The sequence below is a fragment of the Oratosquilla oratoria genome, chromosome 12, assembly GCF_046742065.1.
Source record: "Oratosquilla oratoria isolate Oo_2021 chromosome 12, ASM4674206v1, whole genome shotgun sequence".
NCBI lineage: Eukaryota > Metazoa > Arthropoda > Malacostraca > Stomatopoda > Squillidae > Oratosquilla > Oratosquilla oratoria.
This window is the reverse complement of record NC_134788.1, coordinates 71,409,266-71,430,360: the sequence shown is the minus strand read 5'-3', so window position 1 is coordinate 71,430,360 and position 21,095 is coordinate 71,409,266. Positions and strand designations below refer to the sequence as shown.

Sequence of the window (21,095 nt, the reverse complement as noted above, 5' to 3'; positions counted from 1 at the left end):
TTATATGTCAATTTATTATCATTTACTATTTACCTGTTTGTTTGTTATTCAACTATACCAATGCATTTATTTATGTATTTTAATTGTTATTTACATTGTTATAGTTTTAATTTATCATTAATATGTTTTTTTTTTTTTTTTTTTTTTTTTTTCATCCGACCTAGATATGGATCAAAAGGTCTCCTGTCGGCATGATTTGCCTTTGTAAACTCCATTACAGTTAGAAGTCTTTTAATTAAAAAATCTACTTATAAGGTAGAAGGATGCATGTATTCATTTCCATGTAAAAATTGAAAAAGAATAAAAAGTAAGGTTAAAATAGCATCAGTATAGCGTCAAGAGTGGGCAGATTTCTAATGCATTATTTATTCGCCTACGGGACTTTAATCATTACATAATTTGGGAGGGTGCTAAAGAAATTGTTAAAAATGAGTCATATTTGACTAGAAATATAATAGAATCCAGTCTGATCCAAGATACATTTGTCAATAACTTAGATTTAATTCATGGTATGTACAAGCTGGACAATTTTATTATGAAAAAGGTAGTGGCTCAAACGTCCGCTGCCACATATGGGTCAGGTCGACAATAGAGCCTCACAACCTTCCCCGGTTCCCTTCCTGACCTTATACTCTGTGTATATATTCTTGTGTCCTTTTTCATTTCTATGTACCCTGAGGATGTCTGAATAGACTAAAGCGCTTGGTTATCAGTTTATCTTTTACCTTGGTAGTTTTTCCGCATATATATATATATATATATATATATATATATATATATATATATATATATATATATATATATATATACTTACTTCTTACTTCAGCTCCCAGTAGTAGGTGTTATGCCTGTCAGTGGTCCCAGCATGTTCCTCCATGTGGCTCTATCATGGAAGGCCCCTTCCTCCCTCACAGTTTCCATGTTGGGCAAGTCATGTCTGCTGAGGGTTTCTTCAACATTTTCTTTCCATCTCTTTGTCGGTCTTCCTCTTGGCCTTCTTCCATCCGTCTTCCACTCCCAGCATCCCCTTGCAATTCTTTCTTCATCTATTCTTTCTAAATGTCCTAACCATCTTAACTGGGCAGCATCTATTTTGCTTAGCATGGAACAGACGCCAATGCTTTTCCTTATGTCTTCATTTTTTAATTTATCTCTCCTCGTCTTTCCAACTATGGCTCTTAATGTTCTCATTTCCGCTGCCTGAATCCTGCTTATATCTACTTTTGTCATTACCCAACTTTCTGAGCCGTATGTTAGGGTAGGAGACAAGACAGTATTGAAAATAATTCTTTTCACTTCTAAAGGTACATGTTTTTCTTTTATTATTGGCCAGAGAGCTCTAACATTTGCACTAAATTTATTTATTCTTTCTGAAATATCTCTCTTATTTCCACCCTCCTTAGTGACTACACTTCCAAGATATTTGAAGATGTTTGTATTTTTTACCATCTTATTTCCTATGGTGATGCTAAATTCGTGTTCCTCTCTTCTGCTAACGGTCAGTATCTCTGTCTTTTCTACATTCATTTTCATGCCTTTCCTTATAAAGCACTCATTCCACCTTTTTATGTTTTCTTCGATCTCTTCCCTATCTGTGCTCCATTCAGCTATATCATCTGCATAAGCCATTATTCTGTTCTTATAATTTTCTTCTTTACCTTCTTTAAAATCCTCTATTACAGTTTCCATATACGTTATAAAAAGCAGAGGGGATAACACACTTCCTTGTTTAACCCCTGTTTCTACAGGGAACCACTTTTCTGCCCCCTTTGATGTTCTAACACTGCATACACAGGGGTAATACAAACTTTTTATAGCTTTCTTTAGATGTCCCTTGATACCATACCTCTCCTCTATACATTTCCATACCTTTTCGCGAGGTATTGAATCAAAAGCTTTCTGTAAATCAATGAAAGCGATGTATAGGCTTTGGTTATATTCCCATGCCTTCTCTATTACCATCCTTAGTCCAAAAGTTAAATCCGTTACTGATCTATTACCTCTATAACCATGCTGCTCTTCTCCTAATGAAGGTTCTACTAGGTCTCTTACTCTTCTCTCAATTATTCTCTCGTATAGCTTTGTGATGTGGGGTATTAGGGAAATCCCTCTATAGTTGTTACAATTTCCAGCATCACCCTTACCTTTGAAAATTGGGACTATTAGGGTTTTACCCCACTCCTCTGGTATTCTTCCTTCTCTATAGATCTTATTTAAGAGCCTCAATATATTTTGCTGTACTACATTTCCCCCTTCCTTTATTAGCTCTATTGATATTTCATCTACTCCTGGTGTTTGGAATTCTTCATTTCTCTCAATGCCCATTCAATTTCTTTTTGTGTGATTTCATCATGTTCTCCATCTAAATCTTCCTCCGCCTCTTGCCATTGTTCCTCATTTCCTGCATTTAGGAGCTCCTGGAAGTATTCTGTCCATCTGTTGTCTATCTCATCCTGATCTGTAAGAACATTCCCCTCTAGGTCTTTAATGTTATATTGTTTTGCCTTGCTTTTTCTATATGACTTTGCTATACCATATAGTAACTTTTTCCCTTTCTGCAAATCCTGTGTCAATCTCTCTCCCAGTTCTTTCCATGTCTCTGTCTTTGCTCGATATTTTGCAAGATTTGTTTCTTTCCTTGCCAGTACATACTCTGCTCGGCTTTCCGGTGTTCGTCTTCTTAGCCACTTTCTTAACTTTAAAGTTTTGTTTTTTACTGCCTGTTTGACCTCCTCATTCCACCAAGGTGTGTGTCTTCTCCTATTTCCTCCGATCCATTCTACCCCTAAAGTTTCTTCTGCTACTTCACTGATTGCTTCTTTCAAAATGTCCCATCTTTCTATTTCCTCATCATTTTGCTTCTCTAATTTTTGTGTAAGTTTAGTTTTATAAGCATTCTTTTTATCTTCCTCTTGCAAACTTTTTGTTTTAAGTATTTTTCTTTTTCTACATTGCCGTGGTTTTACCTTACCAATCTTAAGATCAGCCACCAGTAACCTGTGATCTGAATCTAAACTCACTTCTGGTATTACCTTTATATTGGTGAATATTCTTCTGTCTGAACATATTATGTAATCGATAATTGATTTTTGATCAAACTGTCCTGTATTTTGATTCCATCTATATCTAGTGAATTTATGTTCCTCTTTATGTTGATAAAAGCCATTCATTCATTATTTTCAAACCGTTCCTCATGCAGTAATCTATCAGTTTTTCTCCTTCTGAGTTTCTCGTCCCTTCGCCAAATGTCCCTATTATACTTTCTATTCCTTCTCTTTCCTTTCCTACTCTAGCATTAAAATCACCAATCAAAAGTCCTATATCGCCATCTAGAATCTCATATTCTTCCTCTAAAAGATCCAGGAATTTTACTTTTTCTTCTTCAGGACATCCCTGTTGTGGTGCATACACTTGATATACTATATTGTACTTTCTTCCTTTTATTCGTATTGTACACTTCATTAGTCTTTCATTGATCAATTTCACCTCTTGAATATACTGCGTCAGTCTTGGTCCCACTATCATAGCTACCCCGTGCCTTCTCCCTCTCTCTTCTGACCCACAGTACATTAAGGTATATCCCCCTCCGAGGTCTCTTCCTTCATCTTTTCCCCAATGTCTTGTCTCTGACATTCCTATAATGTCTATCTTTCTTTCATTCATCATCTCCAAGATTTCTTCCTCTTTGTCTCTATATGTTGCGATGTTAATAGTTGCAAGTCTTACTTTGTGGAGTGTCATGTGCGAATTTCCTTTACGTTTCCGATTTCGTTTACCAAAGCGCCGTGTATGTATATGTATACATACACACACACACACACACACACACACACACACACACGCACACACATATATATATATATATACGCACACACACACGCACACACACACATATATATATATATATATATATATATATATATATATATATGTATATATATATATATGTATGTATATATATATGTATATATATATGTATATATATATACCTATATATATATATATATATATATATATATATATATATATTGTTATGCCTTCCGCGAGGATATAAGGAAATATGTCTAGGAGGGGTTCGTACTTAGTGGCCTTGATGTGGTTAAGGCAAATCCAAACGGAAGTTAACATAAATAACTAATCTAATGTATAACAAAAAGCCAACAAAACAAATATAAGAACTTTACAACAACAAAATTAATCAATTGACAATTAATTCCTCCACCGAAAACCAAGTCATGAGAATATAGATTACGTGGTGACGCCACGGTACTAGAGCAAAAGCAATATGGGAGAGATTAAGTTACGCCTCGCTCGCCAGCGAAATAGTCTGCTCAAGGAGCCGGCAGATGCATTATATATACAGTTGGCGAGGACGGGAGGAAGGCGAAGGATGAGCCGGACATAACCAGTTCACGTCTGTCGGCCTAGAGAGAGTAGATCCCATAAAGTATACAAGCAGTTTTTACCGTACATACGTAATTACCTAACAAGTACAGGATAAGACAGATACAGATATTTTTAGATACATGGAGGATGGTGGGCCATCACAACGTATACAAGCAATTTACAGTACATACATAATTATCTTACAATTAAAGATTGACATACAAATACAGACATTTTATATACATGGAGGATGGTGGGCCATCACAATATATATATATATATATGTATATATATCTCTGACATCAATGAAAATAAGCCCCCTTATTTGGCTGTTTTGGTTTATTCCTAGTATATTATTATATTGTTACCTGTAACTCAGTCTAGATTCTTTATGTTTGTTGGTTATCCCATATGTATTAGTATTGGTTTGAAATGTTTGTGAAATTATATCGTGCTGAAATGAATAAACTCAAGTCAAATTAAAATTTTTTGAGCATATATGTTTCACGCTATCATTTGTATACATACATATACTGTACATACTGTATACCAACGGCTTTTTTCCCCTTACAAGGAAGGTAGTCAAAGGCATAGATCCACTCCCACCCATTTCATCCCTATATACTCCACTCCCATTCACCACCCCTCCCTCCCTCTTTTCTTGGCTCCTCCTGTATGATATACACAATCGTTCCAAATGGATTCATATAGCTTGGCTGCAATTAGAGTAAAAAAAAAAAAAAAAAAAGTACCCATTAGGACGGAGGGACTGGTTAGTTAGTTTGATTATATATGTGTATATATACATACATACACACACACACACACACACACACACACACACACACACACACACACACACACACACACACACACACACATATATATATATATATATATATATATACATACATATATATATATATATATATATATATATATATATATATATATATATATATATATATATATATATATATACAGAGGCCGCGAAAAGTTTGGGCGCAAAATTATAGGCGCCCAAACTCTCCGCTAAACTCAAAACATGCGAAAAATACAACTTTCCGCCCAAACTTTTCGCTATTTTTCAATGCTAGCGTTTGTACCCGTATTTAGCCGAGACAATACGCACTACTTGGCATCTCTGTTTAGGCGCACTCGATGTCACGTGGAGTCAGTTTCTAAACATCTCTCACGGGGAGTAGTCTTTTTTTTTTTTTTTGCGGTGGTCTCTGTTTTTGTGCCTTGATATCTCCGTAATGGGAAGTGGTAAAGAGCTGGAAAGAGACACAGTTGTTACAATCATAACCCTCTATAAGGAGGGTTATAAGTGTAAAGATATTGCTACTCGTGTGAAAATTGGAGTGCGTCTAGTGCAAAAGTGGACCAAGAAATTTTGAGACGGAGGAAGTGACATCACTCCTACTCCAAAGCATCGCTCTGGTCGGCCAAGGAAGATATCAAATCGTTCTTCTACGGTTATTAGGAGGCAGTTAGATAAAGATCCAACGCTCACAGCTCGAAAACTGAAAGAAAATAACCCTGCACTGCTGCATGATGTGTCTGTAAGATGTATTTCTGATCATTTAGCCAAAGATTTACAATACCGTAGTTGCTGTGCTAAAGTTCTTCCCCTCCTAAGTGCAAAAAACATACGTGATCGCATAGCATTTTGCAAGAAATATAAGGACTGGTCCTTAGAAGACTGGGAACGAGTATTATGGAGTGATGAGTCAACGTTTGTGGTGTCGTCGGGCTGCAGGTCGAAGCGTGTGAGGCGCCCCAGGGGGTCTGACCCTAATGACCCTCGCTATACAGCTAAAGTGGTGAAACATGCTGCAAGTGTTATGGTGTGGGGATGCTTTGCATTTGGTGGAGTTGGCAATTTAGTGTTTCTTGCACAAAATGAGAGTGTAAATCAGCACACTTATTTCGAGTTATTGTGTGATAACCTGCCTGAAAGTTTTGAAAAGTGCAATGCTAGTTGGTTTATGCAGGACGGAGCTCCTGCTCACACAGCTCGGTCTGTTACCCAATGGTTAGAAGACTGTGGTGTTGATTACTTCAAAAAATGGCCTGGAAATTCTCCAGACCTAAATCCCATTGAGCACGTATAGCATATAATTAAAAAACAGCTTCCAGATCGTGACGTCTCCACTGTAGCTAAGATGAAAACAGAAATACAGGATATTTGGGATAATGTTATTCCTCAACACGTACAAAACCTGGCAAGATGCATCCCGGCACGTTTGGAGAAGGTCATAAAGCTTATAGGAAAATCGCTTGGTAAATAAGGTATGTAATAAGCCATTTATAGGTCTTTAAATGATTATTTAAATGTCACAAGTGTTTACATTTGTGTCTCGTTACAACGCGCCAATCAACACAAAAAAACGTCACTCCTAAGATCCACCCCTTACAAGTGACGTCATCAGGCCAACGACCTAGCCACGCCCACCGTAAACATTAAATGACGTCATCAGGGTCAATGACCGACGCAGCGCAGCACTGATTGTGGCAAATTTTGTCTAAAAGACCTCTAATAATAATAATAATAATAATAATAATAATAATAATAATAATAATAATAATAATAATAATAATAAGTAATGATAATGATAATGATAATGATAATGATAATAATAATAATAATAATAATAATAATAATAATAATAATAATAATAATAATAATAATAATAATAATAATAATAATAACTAACCTCCATCTATCTATGCGCCAATCAAATTCGACCCTTACATTCGTCAAACTAATCAACATACCCAACGGTGCCGCATGTATAACCTTTTTTATACAACGCACCAATCAACACATAAAACGTCACTCCTAAACTCCACCCCTTAACCTTGACGTCATCAGGCCAACGACCTAGCCACGCCCACAGGAAACAGCATATGACGTCATCAGGGTCACATTGACCCACTAACCTCCATTTATCTATGCACCAATCAAATTCGACCCTTACCTACGTCAAACCAATCAACACATCCAACGGTGCCGCATGCACATCATCTTTTATACAACACACCAATCAACACATACAACGTCACTCCTAAGCTCCTCCCCTTACACGTGACGTCATCAGGCCAACGACCTAGCCACGCCCACCGGAAACCCCAAATGACGTCATCAGGGTCAATGACCGACACAGCAGCAGCACTGATCGTGGCAAATTTTGTCTAAAAGACATCTAATGATAATAATAATCTCCATCTATCTATGCACCAATCAAATTCAACCTTTACATACGTCAAACCACCCCTTGTTATACGAAATTTTAAACTTGGAACTGTATTTGATAGATCGAGAAAGACGCCATCGTTTTTCTGTAATCGGAATTCAATGAAATTGTCATACTATTTGATCATGATTAATATTTGCAGGTAAGATTTCAATTTTTGCCTGTTTTCTATTGAAGTTTCAAATAATCGAAATCTCTAAGCTCGAGGGAACATCTCGCTAATTGCTGACGTATAATTAGGTATAGGACTTCCACTTTGGGAAGCTGTTACCCAGATACGAGCAAGCCAACGTTGGATCGACGTTGAGAAAATATCAAAACCGTCGAAGAAGGTCGGCGTCGGTAAAACGTCGAATATCGACGTCGTATCCACGTCTATATTTTACCGTGTGTCGATGGTACACGTCAAGATCTAAGAATATAAGGTCTAACCACTTCCGACCGAATTTCGAGGGAGTTGGCGCAGCGGGTCCGTGAAAGTCACCTGGCTGTTCAAAGTGGGGTTCAGGGGTCCTATAGCTGTCAGTTGAAGCTGGTCCGTCGTTCGAATAGGTTGTTGCCTTCGCTCGCACCGCTCCACGCAATTAGTTATATTCTGACAAATATTATATAAAAGATATATATAAATATATATAAAATATTATAGTTCCTGTCTATGTATATGAATATATAATATATATGATATAATATATATATATATATATATATAATATATATATATAATATATATTATAGTTCCTGTCTTCCTTGGCGTTTCACAGTTTTCTTCAGTGTTTCACAAAGAGAAAATGGACCCAGCCTAATGACGTCAGAAGCTGCGCAGAAGAATTCAAACGGTCTGACCTGTATATTTAGACCTTGGTACACGTAACATGCAGACAATGAATTCCCAACGTTGATTCTACATCGATTCAACATGATGCGATCTGACGTGTAAGGAAAAAAATAAAGGTTCCCTTTCGGAGCAGCAGTCATCAAATTTCTGTCATGGTCCACTAATTGTGAGCTTTTGTTGTATCACCTATAAAAGTAATGTAATTATTCCGCTCAAAATAGGCCTAACTAAAAGCTAGGCCTCGATCCCTGTCGACAATATGTCATCATGCAGTCGATCGCGGGGATCCTGGAGGGTGCCGATCAAATCTGACAGATGCCGAATGTGGTAAAGCATGCTACGCATTTTCCACCTCTAGGCCTACAGTTGTTTAGTCATAGGGATCTTTTTTATATTTCAAAATACCTTTATGTTGACATTTGATTTCAAACCTACGCGAAATCTTGCAATTTGTTATTAAACTGTTCGAATCGCGCCACCAAACCGCAGCCCGCCAGCCCAGTGCGCCATTTTGAAACTGTCCAAAAGAGTCAACTGCCTCAACATTTCAAATTCTGTAAGTTTTCTCTGGTAAAATAATGGACGTCTTGCCGTTTTAGTCACTTAGGTTTTTGGGATAATCTTTTTGACGATTCGTTGTAACTTACTATATGCTTTGATTTGAATTAGTCCTGTTTATACCTTCATGATAGAAGCCTTTGTAGTTTGTCTTCCATACGTGCAATTTGACTTGGTAATGTTTGCTCAGCGCGAGTGTTGGCATGCAGGGCTATGTAGTCCAAATCATGATTAATCACACTGCTATGATGGCTGTTGGAGAGTACATTGACACTACGTCAGTACATGATGTACATGTACCTTTGATGAATCTGAATAGCACTTAGTATTTTTATTCCTCTCCCAATGTAGGCCTATACTAAGTTTGTTGGTTAGAGTAGGTGCATGTATAAATTGTGTGTTTACGTGTGGTGGAAATTGGTAGTTTCAGCTCTCAGTATCTCCAGACATGCCATCTAGTAATTTTTTCACCATTGTCTGTCATTTTTGTCTTCACTACTGTGGTCATATGGACACTTGGGTTAATTTTCACAACCTAAATTGTAGGGTTGGACTGTTGTTGCTAACCAAAATTTTGTAGGAGCCATGTGATATAGGCCTAGATCATCACAATGCCTTTGAATGTTGCTGTATATGATAAATTGCTTGGAGTCACTTGATAAATTGCTTGGAGTCACTTGAACTCTTAGTTTTGGTGCTATACATGGAAGCTGAAGTTATCAAATTTCCATGTTTATTGATAGTTGCAAGTGATCTGACAGCGGGTACCTTTCTGTATTGTAGGTGAAGATGAAATGTATTCTCTAGTGGTATTTGTGGATGAGGTTAATGTAGACTTGGTCAACAACAAAATTGATCTTTGCAAAGGAGAAAAAGTCATGTTGTTACTGGCCAAGCAAACATATAGAATCGAAACTGCACAGGGCGGCAGTATAAGAACAGACAGATCCGTTACAAGGATGGGAAACGTATGAAGTAAGGGTTATTCATCAAGCAGGTGAGTTGAATAGATTCAGTTGTGTTCCTCATGTTGTACACTTGTTGGATGCAGGGGTAGGTTTTTGATATACATTACACATGGTACATGTAAATGCACTACCTTGGCCTTCGGAAAAGATTAGACATAGGCATAGCTTTAAAACAAAGCTTCATGAAGTTGGCCATTTGGCAATTACTTAGGAGTTACTGACCCATTGGCATTGCAAGGTAGTCTGAAGGTTTTGTTACATGTAGGGCCTGACAATAATACATTGTATTCACCACATTGCAAGACAATGGTCTGGCCACAGTTCATTCCTGACAAGTGACAGTTTCATGACATTGAGGTTGGATCTTTATCTTTCATAACGGTAAAATTTTACTTTCGACCATTGTAGGAATATAGCAATACAAAATTAGATAGTAATTTTGTAAATTAAAATGTATGAACGTAATATGCAATTTTGTGTGCGGAAATGAAAATAAAAAAAGTTGCTATAACAGATTTCTTAAGAAATCTGTTTTAGCAACATTTTTATTTTCATTTCCGCACACAAAATTGCATATTTCGTTCCTACATTTTAATTTACAAAATTACTATTTAATTTTGTATTGCTATATTCCTACAATGGTCGAAAGTAAAATTTTACCTTAATAACATAGTATCCAATTTATCTTAAGCCTTTCAAATTCTCTTTATTTTAAGGCAACTACGAGGCATGTCGGAAAAACCATAGAGGAAGCAGAGGAATGAGGTAAGTTCACAGCCTATTCATGTTTATACCAATTTTTAATCAATCATGACATTTGGTTGAATACTCGGTCATAAAACGATTACCAGAGATAGAATATAATTTGTAATCTCTAATAAATTTGTATATCATATATAGAATGAATGTGGGAGTTTATGGTTTTATAACAAAACTGTACTGGTACTCTCCAGGAGCTAGTGTGGTATACAATAAAGATATGTAGAACAGGTTTCTTATAAGTCTTTAAGATGAAAAAAGTGATTGGATTTTGAGAAAATTGCAATTCAACAATCAAGCTGAAATTTTTTAAAAAGGAATAGATTTCAGAGAGGCGCAAACACGGATATTTGATATGAAACTTGTTTTTCAATATCTCCTAACCTAACATAACCATTCTATAGGAGAAATAAATCTTTCAGATGCAAAAAGAAAGGGATAAGTTCCAGAATCATGCAAACGGATATATAACATGAAATCTACAATACCCAATAGCTCCTAACCTAATATATTCTAGCCTAACCTAACATAATCATCCTATAGAAAAAAATCATTTAAATGGAAAAAAAAAAGTGTAAAACGCATATGTGTGACACTGGAATAGAACTGGGTTGTCTTTACCAGGGGTGCTGTGATCATTTTAAAAGATGCCAGAACCCTGCAGGACTTAACCAAATCCTGCCATCCCCATTATGATCATTGTTTGTATATCCAGTGGGCCCAATGTATATCACTCAATGACTTCATATTATGGGTGTGCACTAGCTAGTGACCATAAAATAAGTATAATCATCAAGCAAATAAAGATTTTTATTTTTTTCTAGAACTACTCACCTATATAACAATAGAAAATTAAATATTCACTTTTGTAACTTGTAATACATCAATGTAATATATGCTTTTCTTGGTGGAGATCAATAAAAAAAAAATGTCTTAAGCAAATACACTACTGAGTGGAGTTGTGACAATAGGTTCGAGATGCCATATTGGCGTCTCTCCAATCCTGTCAGTGTCAGTTTGACAATGGTGCTGATGGTGTGTACTGTGTGCTCTCCCTCTCCAAGTGATGTCACCAAGCTATTTATTTTTAAAACAGTGCTAAGGAACTGAGATGTAGTTCAGTTCGAAGCTTTAAGATTTGTTTAGATAAACATATAAGCAAGGTGCTGTAATGACTGCCATTTATTTAATATCATTTGATTATTTGTTTGTTATTATTTGTTTGATTCCATATTTATTACTTATATATCAGTTTATTATTACTATTTACCTGTTTGTTTCTTTATACCTGTGTATTATTTATTATTGTTTATATTAGTATAAGTTTTATTCTATATATTTTTTTATCATTCATATATATATATATATATATTTTTTGCATCCATCCTAGTTATGGACCAAAAGGTCTCCTGTCGGCATGCTCCGCCTTTGTTATCCTTTGTAATCCTTCATGATTTTCTTCAAGCTATGAAACTCTACCCCTAGCAGTCAAATCGGTTGACAAAACAGGCCATCAACATCCCTGATAATGACAACCATGATGACCTCTAGAATTACATGTACCACATTACTAAATGCTGGTAAGGTTAGATGAATATATCATACTTGTATTTCTTGGACCTTTGCATCTATCACAACAAAGATGGCATCTCAAGCAGTCATAGTTGTTCTGTTCATTAGTGTGTCACTTGTAGCCTTTTTTTCTGTTATTGATTTCTGCCAAGAAAAAGATATTGTGTTGATGTATTATAATTTACAAAGTTATTATTTAATTTTCTATTGCTATATTGCATAGATGTGCATTTCTAAAAAAAAAAAAAAAAAGTACTGAAAAGAGAGCCACCCACTTGCACAGGATCACCAGCAGCATTATATATCTGGTCTTTACACACACACACACACACACACACACACACACACACACACACACACACACACACACACCTCGTGGCACTGTGGTTAGAGTTCATGCCTGCCACTACGGCAGTCCGTGTTTGACTCCTGCTCAGGGCTGAAATAATTTCAGTATCACTGCACTGCAGGGTGTTACTCCAACTCTTGTGGGTGGGGAGATGGGTGTGTGTGTGTGTGTGTGTTTGCGTGTAAGGTCACAGTATTACCCATAGATCACTCATATGAGCTCTGAGCTCTCATCCAGGAGGTTAATAACTGTTGATCCTGATTCCAAGATGTGATTCAAGACCATGCACCGAATCATGGTGGTGGTAAACACACACACACACACCTAGATTGGTCATATATGAGCTTTGAGCTCTCTTCTGGGAAGGAAATAACTGTCGGTCATGAGTTCAACACGTGATCCAAAGACCATGGTAAATCACTCACACACACACACACAGTTGTAAACCATTATAAATTTGCAAAGTGGTGAAGTCACCCATAGGCGGCTCATGGAAGGGTGTAGGCCTTTCAAACAGAAACTGTACGATTTATGTTTACTATAAACTGGCAATTTACCAACATGGGTAAGTACCACCCTGGGGCGAGTTGAAAAGTGCTGAACCCACCCCCCACCCCACACACACACACACCACCACCACCACCACCACCTTCCACATCTGATGGTCACTAGTACGACTCATGTGTAAGATTCATCCACAAAACAATGTTCATACACACAACTCATGATGAATAAATCCTGCATTGAAAGTGCATTGCGGTAGTGGGAATTTGCTTTACCTTCTTTTCACCAAAAGTGTCCCCCCCCCCCACCCAAACATCATGGGGAGTATTGTACAGACTGCTGTCGTATATGTTTACAGTCCCCCCATTTTATCTCATAATGAGCTCTGACTGAATGCCCCCAGGACATGCATTGTAGTGAGCAGTAGGCTGGTCTTCACCATACAAATATACATCCTCACATACAAGGGATATTTTCCTTGCTGTTACTATGTTGTGGGAGTTGTTTAATTTAACTGGATACAAAGGGAATAAAGATTCAGTTAGATTCAAGGCAGGTGGTTGTGAATGAATGAAAAGTAATGGTACAAGATCCATTTTAACATTCTTGTAAGTTTTGACTAATTCATGACATAGTGATGGATATGTTTATAATAAATATAATTCTTCTTTCCAGGCATTCTACCCATCATTACTCGTTTTGGAGTTCTATGGTCCTCCATAAGTGCCACATGTCCAGCCCATCTCAGTTTTGCTCTGCTTATAAATATTAAAAAAAATAATAAAGAAAATTAAACTAAAGGCTGCATGTAAAGATGACACACACCCCTCCCCCCCACAACACATGCTGTTCCTCAACTGTAGGTTCACATATTCTTATCTTTTGCATACTCATAGATGTAACAGTCCACATTTTGTGTCGAAAATAGTTTCTTTTAAATTATTTTTGATCATTTAGGGGGTGTTGAGAACTATTTTGGCACCTTCCAATGGTTATTACCTTTTTTTGTTCGTTGCTTTGAAATAACTCTCATAAATTACACATTGATGGGGGTCCTGTGTACATTGTATTGAGATCAATCAATTGGTCTCTCTTGCAGAAGACCCATGGTCATGAGGCAGCCATTAACAGCCTCCATCCAATATGGACCAACAAGTTTTGCAAATGTTACATTTTTCAGGGCACATGAAGAATTGTCACCCCAGAATGCCCACATGAAGAATTGTCACCCCATGAGATCCCACCTGAAGAATTGTCACCCCAGTATGCCAAATATCAACAATGGAATAAAGATTGTTAGTTTAGGTTGATTGAGCGTTCTGCTTATTGTTTTCAACTTGTACAACTGAAGAATCGTAAACCCAGCATGGCCCACATGAAGAATCGTCACCCTGTCAAAGACTGGGGTGACAATTCTTCATGTGATCCCATTTTTCTTCATATTATCCACTGTAGACATTTTTTGTTTTATTGCAGAGATTATAGCGAGAAGGATTTGATCAACTTTGCCAACAACAACCCTGGCATGGCGGTGTACCTAAAACCTCGGAGGCATCGATCACCTTGCATCAGGGCAGAGTACAGTAAGTTTGACTTTTGCAACAGGTAGTAGCCTCTTTTACATTGGAGCTTAAACTCAGGAACCTTGTAAAGCGTGAGGGCCCCACACCTGTAGCAGTGGCAAACCCAAGACCCTCATACTCCTGGAACAGTAACAGCTCTCCCCCTAATCCCTTGGAACAAAAGCACTGTTACCTGCATTATTGAGAAAGTGATTTTCTTCCCTTTGAAGAGCTGGAGTTCTTCTTAGCTTAATCAAATTTACTCGTGTTAGCCTGAATTAAAGATTTTATATTTAATGACATTCGCAGATAATGCACTTCTAAAAGCCTGCCCACACACAATGTTCCCTCTTAATTCTTTGCTGTGAGTGAGCACAGAAATTTGGTTGTGTGCAAATTTTGCCTTCTTTGCAAAGTATGTGTGTACTTATGTGGGTCACCATACTGACTGCAGAACACAATACAAAGGATCTCAAGACATGATTTTATGAAATTGACAAATTCTCAAAATCACCTTCCTTTTGTTTTAAATTGTTATGAAATTATACAGTTAATTTCTTTAATTAGAAAATTTCAATTTCATCTTGAAAACCTTGTGTGCACATATATTTTCCTTTGTGTACTATTTGTAAAACGTGTGTGCATGCATGCACATGCACACAGCTTAGAGGGAACATTGCCCCCCCTGCACCCCACTTGTCCTGCAGCATAGTAATTGAGCAAAGAAATCGTTTTACAATTTTATTATGACTGAGACATATTTTTAAAGGAAATGTACCTAGAATATACAACCCTGACAATTTGTTTGTTGATTTATTATTATTATTTTTTTATTTATTTATTTATTCATTTATTTATTTATTTATTTATTTTTGTCTACTCATGGCATATTACTAATTAGATCTATGGCTTCAGTAAATGGAGGAGAGGAGTAGGTACATAAACACCCATGACCTGAATGGGGAGGAGCTAGTTGCAAAATGGGTCGAGTACATGCATGGGCGATCAGGGTACCCATTGGAGTGTCTCCTCAAATATCAACACACAGATTCATTTCTATGTGTGATGTATGTTTGCCATTTAGTCACTTTTATTTTTATTTTTATTTTTTTCCATTTTTTCCAGGCTTTATCTCTTCAATCTTTAGCATCTCTACACTTTTTATTATATCAACACTTTATGTAAGCCCTTTTGTTGTTTCTGCTTAGGTACATGTTTCTTTGTTCCCTCCTTATATTTTTCTCTAAAAAATGTTCCATTTCTCTTCCATCTTTGTTTCATCATTTGAAAATTTTCCCAGCTAGCATTTTGATTTTTTTTTTTTTCAAGTTTTACATAGTCAGTTTTGTTATACTCTTCAATCCACCAAGGCATTTACTCGCTTCTCTCAATCTATATTCTACCTCCACCTTCACTCCACCTTTTCCTGAGGAATAGACATTTGGGAATGGATGCTAAGAGGTGACTATGAAGGAGTGTTTATGCCAACAGCACTGTATGGGGCAGAAACATGGAACATAAAAAAGGAGTTTGAATGTGTTTGAGATGAGGTGTCTGAGAAGTATGATGGGGGTTACTAGGCTAGATAGAGTGAGAAATGAGGAGGTGAGGAGAAGAACGGGGGTGGAAAGGGAGTTGGGAGATAGGGTTGATGAAAGAGTATTAGGATGGTTTGGACACATGGAAAGTGAGTGAAGAAAGACTAGTAAAAGAGGTATGGAAGGCAGATGTGGAGGGAGTAAACATGAGGGGACGTCCTAGGATGAGATGGATGGGGTGAAGGGGGCTTTGGGGAAGAGGGGAATGTCTGTTGAGGAAGGACGGGAGAGGACAGAAGACGGGTGAATGGAGAATGGTTGTATATGGATGATGTTGTGATTGGATGAGGTGGAATGGGCAGGGGGATAGGGGGTGAGGTAGTATGTGTGAGCAAAATTTGATGCAGCCCGAAGGGATTTCTCCCCGTCCTCTCATTTTATGCATGGGGGACGGAGAGGGGGGGGTCGCCGATTTAATGAAGCGGTCTTGCTGTGGATGTGCTGTGTCTTGCGACACTGCTTCTGACCCAGGGCAGTGGACAAGGTGCAGGGATGACCCGTCATCCAGGAGGTGCTAAGATAAGAGGGAGGATGGAGGGGTGTGGAGTGTATTCAGGGATGGAATGGGTGGAAATGATTTTATGCTTTTTCCTTTTTGGCTACCTCCCTTGTAAGGGGGAAAAAGCCTTGGTATATGTATGTAGTTTTGTTATACATTAATCTTCCTTCTCTGTATTTCTCATTTCTTCTCACATCATTTTGTTCCCTAAGCTCAAACTCTATTAGTAGGTGGTTACTCTTTCAGGCTCAGAAGTGAATATCTAGTCTCTATGGTTCTTCATTGTGTCCATATCTAGTGTTTTCTTTAACCCATTGTGTCCATGCATAATCAGTGGTCAGATCCAGTAGGATGACCAGAGTTCCTCTCCACCTTTTATTGTCAGTTCTTCTCAATTCATTTCCTTTGCATTTTCTTGCAAAATACTGTTAATATATATTTGGCCATTTAGCAAGGATGCAAACACACAATTTTTTGGGTGTGTGAGTAACTGCATACATACAATAGTAATACTTTTCTCAATTTTAGGGGATGGGCTGAAGCCCCTTTCCCCCTTGTATAACAAGTGCTTGCACCCATGCTATGTAGGAATGCAAATATTGTAATATTAGGCCCATACCTACCTGTAGATACATGGATTGCTGATTGAATGCTATAAATTTGTTTACTTTGGTTGTAGTGAAGAAATATGAAAATGTGACCCCATACATGACAAGCAGAGTGATTTCAATTTTTTATATACAAGCAGCGGCTTTGCTGCAACTACCTTCGGCAGGTTGCTTGTCCTGTGGCACTTGGTCGCTTTGTTCGCGGGCCATACAATCCACAGATACGTTTTATTTCTTAGTAGATGGTTTGCCTTTGTCAGATTGTACCTCAGAGTATTTTTCTGCGTGAAACCTACGTTTGGGCGACCTATGTTCTTCGTCACTGTCTTCATCTCTCATCCTCTTCATCATGGTGAAAATCTGATCCAACTTCTCGTGTAGTTCCTTAGTTTCCTTCCTTAGTTTGTCCAAAATCTAATCCTTAATATCCTCCAATGAATCTCCAGTGGTTGATGTGTAGACGGTGTCTTAGTCTGGAATACACCCACTCCTTGTTTAACGACCTACTCAGTTAACGACAACTCGGAGTAATGACGGGCTTTATGACATTCGTCTAACGTAAATCTCCCGAAGTTACGACGTCGTGTACGATAATTAAGTTGGCTGAGGCAAATTTGTATGATGTTATAAATGAACTTGTACGGTGGATATTACCTTTGAGGTAAAGTGTTCTGAAGCTTAGCTACATTACCATCCTGCAAGCTGAAAAAACTACCTGGGGTACAGTATATACCGGTAGTGGTAAATTTTTAGTTTCGACCAAGGGCGCAATATAGCAATAGAAAATTAATTATTAATTTTGTAAATTATAATGTATCAACGTAATATGCAATTTTATGAGCAAAAAAAAAAAGGTGCTAAAACAAATTTCGTAAGTAACGAAGTCATGTCGGACGAATGGTACACCATGTTTGTTATGATAGATGCCAATGTCGAAGAAATGAGAGGATGATAAATTCGTCTAACCTAAACTAAACTAACCTAACCTGTGTTTGATAAATCATTACCTGCAAATTAAATGTTATCCGGCTCGTCCTCGTTGTCATCGTCGTGAGAGACGTTGGCAGACGACAAGATGGCATCCCGATCCTATGCTACCGACTTCGTTCATTAACATATTTTCTTGTAGCATGGTATTTTTTTACTTTCATTTCCGCCCACAAAATTGCATATTACGTTGATACATTTTAATTTACAAAATTAATGATTAATTTTCTATTGCTATATTGCGCCCATGGTCGAAAATAAAAAAATACCCCGGTATTCAATATGGAATGTCAGCCTACACGGATTTGGTCATATACGGTAATTTCAGGAACCTAATCACCGTAATTAAACAGTAAATATAGCTTTAATGTACTGTATAAAAGAGGGAAAATACACGAAAATAAAGATACATGTATTGCTGGACATTGTACATACAGTACATGTACGTACATGTATACACTTTCGCTTAACGACCAATTCGGTTAACGACGGCGCGCTGGTCCCAATTGTCGTCGTTAAACGAGGAGTGGTTGTAATGGTCTTGATAGCTTCTTCTATTAGTTTGAATATGTCTTCAGGAATATTGATTACTCCATGCTCAATTAAAAAAATATTCATGAACAACTTATATACTACATTGTGTGGTCGTTTTGTTACTATTTCTCCGTTTTCTTTAGTGGTTGCGGTATAGATAATCAGAGAATCCCTTACGGAAGTGTCTCCCTAACACCGCCACCACTGAGGTAATTTCAGAATCATTTTGAAAGAGTTATGTTCTTGGTTTGAGGTTAGATTGAGCATTGTGTATGATAACTTTCTTTTTCGTTTCATTTTATGCTTAATCACAGCTTTTACCTTTCTTATAGCATATTTGTTGTGAATAACAGTTCTTTTTGATGTTTTGAAAAGTCTGTCTAAGAAATGCATCTGGAAGTTCCTGTGATCAGACTTTGCACCATGTTTAACGAATTTCTTATATCCTGGGAAGTAATGCCGCGTGAACGCCTCTGAATCCTCCTCTATCATATCGTCCGAACACTCCAATCCGTCAAACATGTCATCACTGTATTTGAATTGTTTATCGTTCTCTAGAGTTAATTTGAAGGCGATCACCTTCCCTTGGAACTTGCGTATTGACACTTAAACATTAAAGGTCTTGATGTCAGCGTACAACCCAGGGAACATTTTACTGTACTCGTCCCTTAGTCTAGCTGCCAACACCTTATCTTCTTGGAAAGTCTTCTTCGTTATACCCTTGGTAGCTGTTAGCCACTTCCATAGGTACCTCTGTCTACGCTTCTTCGCTGTTTCATCTGGAATCATATCGGTAGTTGGTATTGTACACCCAATCACCTTTACGGAAGTGTCCCCCAAACACCGTCACCGCTGAGGTAATTTCAGAATAATTTTGAAAGAGTTATATTTTTATCTATATATTGAAAAAATATTTATGGTGAAACCACAAATTGAAACATCAAAATAAAAATAAATGGTAAAACTAAAAATACAAAATAAAATACAAAATAAAAATACAAAATAAAGAATATTTTAGGGAGTTGTTAAATATGAAGGAGGGTAGGGAAAGGTAGTTGCAGTGGGAAGCGCTAAGAAAATGACCGTGATGAGGGGAGAAAATGGAGGAGAAATAAGGAAAGATGAAGTGAAGGCAGTTGTTGAGATGATGAGAGCAGGTAAGGCACCTGGGTTGGATGGATGTAATGCTGAATGTCTGAAAAAAGGAGGTAGATGGTGGACTGGCTGGTGAGGTTATTTAATATTTGATTAAGAGAGGGTAGAGTGCCAGAGGACTGGAGAGTTGCCTGTATAGTTCCACTTTACACGGGAAAAGGGGACAAGTGTGAGTGTAGTAGTTTCAAAGGGATCAGTTTGTTAAGTGTAGTTAGGAAGTCCTATGGGAGGGTCTTGATTGAGAGGATTAGGAGAGGGAGTAATTGGTGAGGAACAGTGTGAGTTTAGGACAGGTAGGAAAAGGCTTATGACAGGGTAGATGGGAAGGCACTGTGGGAGGTATTACAGACGTATGAGATAGGAAGAAAGTTGTTAAGAGCAGTTAAGAGTTTGTACGAGAGGAGTAGGGTGTGTCAGGATTAGAAATGAAGAGAGTGAGTGGTTTGTGGTAAAGGTGGGACTTGGTCAGAGATGTGTTCTGTCACCCTGGCTGCTCAATCTATACATGGATGGGGTGGTGCGAGAAGTAAATGCAAGGGTAGTGGGTCAGGGGTTGAAGATGGTTAAAGAAAATGGAGAAAAGTGGGAGATAAGCCAGTTGTTGTTTGCTGACGACACTGCTTGTAGCAGGATCAGAGGAGTTAGTAACAGTTTGAGAAGGTGTGTGAAAGAAGGAAGTTGAAGATAAAAGTGGGTAAATACAAGGTGATGAAATGTACAATGGGAGAGGAGAGCAGCAAATTGAAAATGAGACTGGTGGCAGTGGATAGCTTTAGATATTTGGGTGCAAATATGGGAGGAATGGAGGTGGAGGTAGAATGTAGATTGAGAGAAGCAAGTAAATGCCTTGGTGGATTAAAAAGTGCAATGAGAAATAGACATTTGGGAATGGATGCTAAGAGGAGATTGTATGAAGGAGTGATTGTGCCAACAGCACTTTATAAGGCCGAAACATGGAATA

The 21,095-nt window shown here is 37.5% G+C and overlaps 1 protein-coding gene across 8 annotated transcripts in view; it reads left to right on the top strand.

The window, feature by feature from the left end:
• LOC143032005 (uncharacterized) overlaps positions 1-21,095 on the top strand; it is a 529,471-nt gene that overhangs the window by 494,884 nt on the left and 13,492 nt on the right. The window contains exons 1-6 of one of the 8 annotated variants that reach the window (XM_076196453.1): positions 8,674-9,037; positions 9,823-10,036; positions 10,724-10,772; positions 13,867-14,050; positions 14,291-14,486; positions 14,668-14,774. The gene's annotated coding sequence lies outside the window, so the exon portion shown is untranslated. Of the gene's footprint in view, positions 1-8,669; positions 9,038-9,822; positions 10,037-10,723; positions 10,773-13,866; positions 14,051-14,290; positions 14,487-14,667; positions 14,775-21,095 lie in introns of those variants that run through there. The other 7 variants (XM_076196452.1, XM_076196458.1, XM_076196454.1 and 4 more) reach the window with 7 other exon arrangements.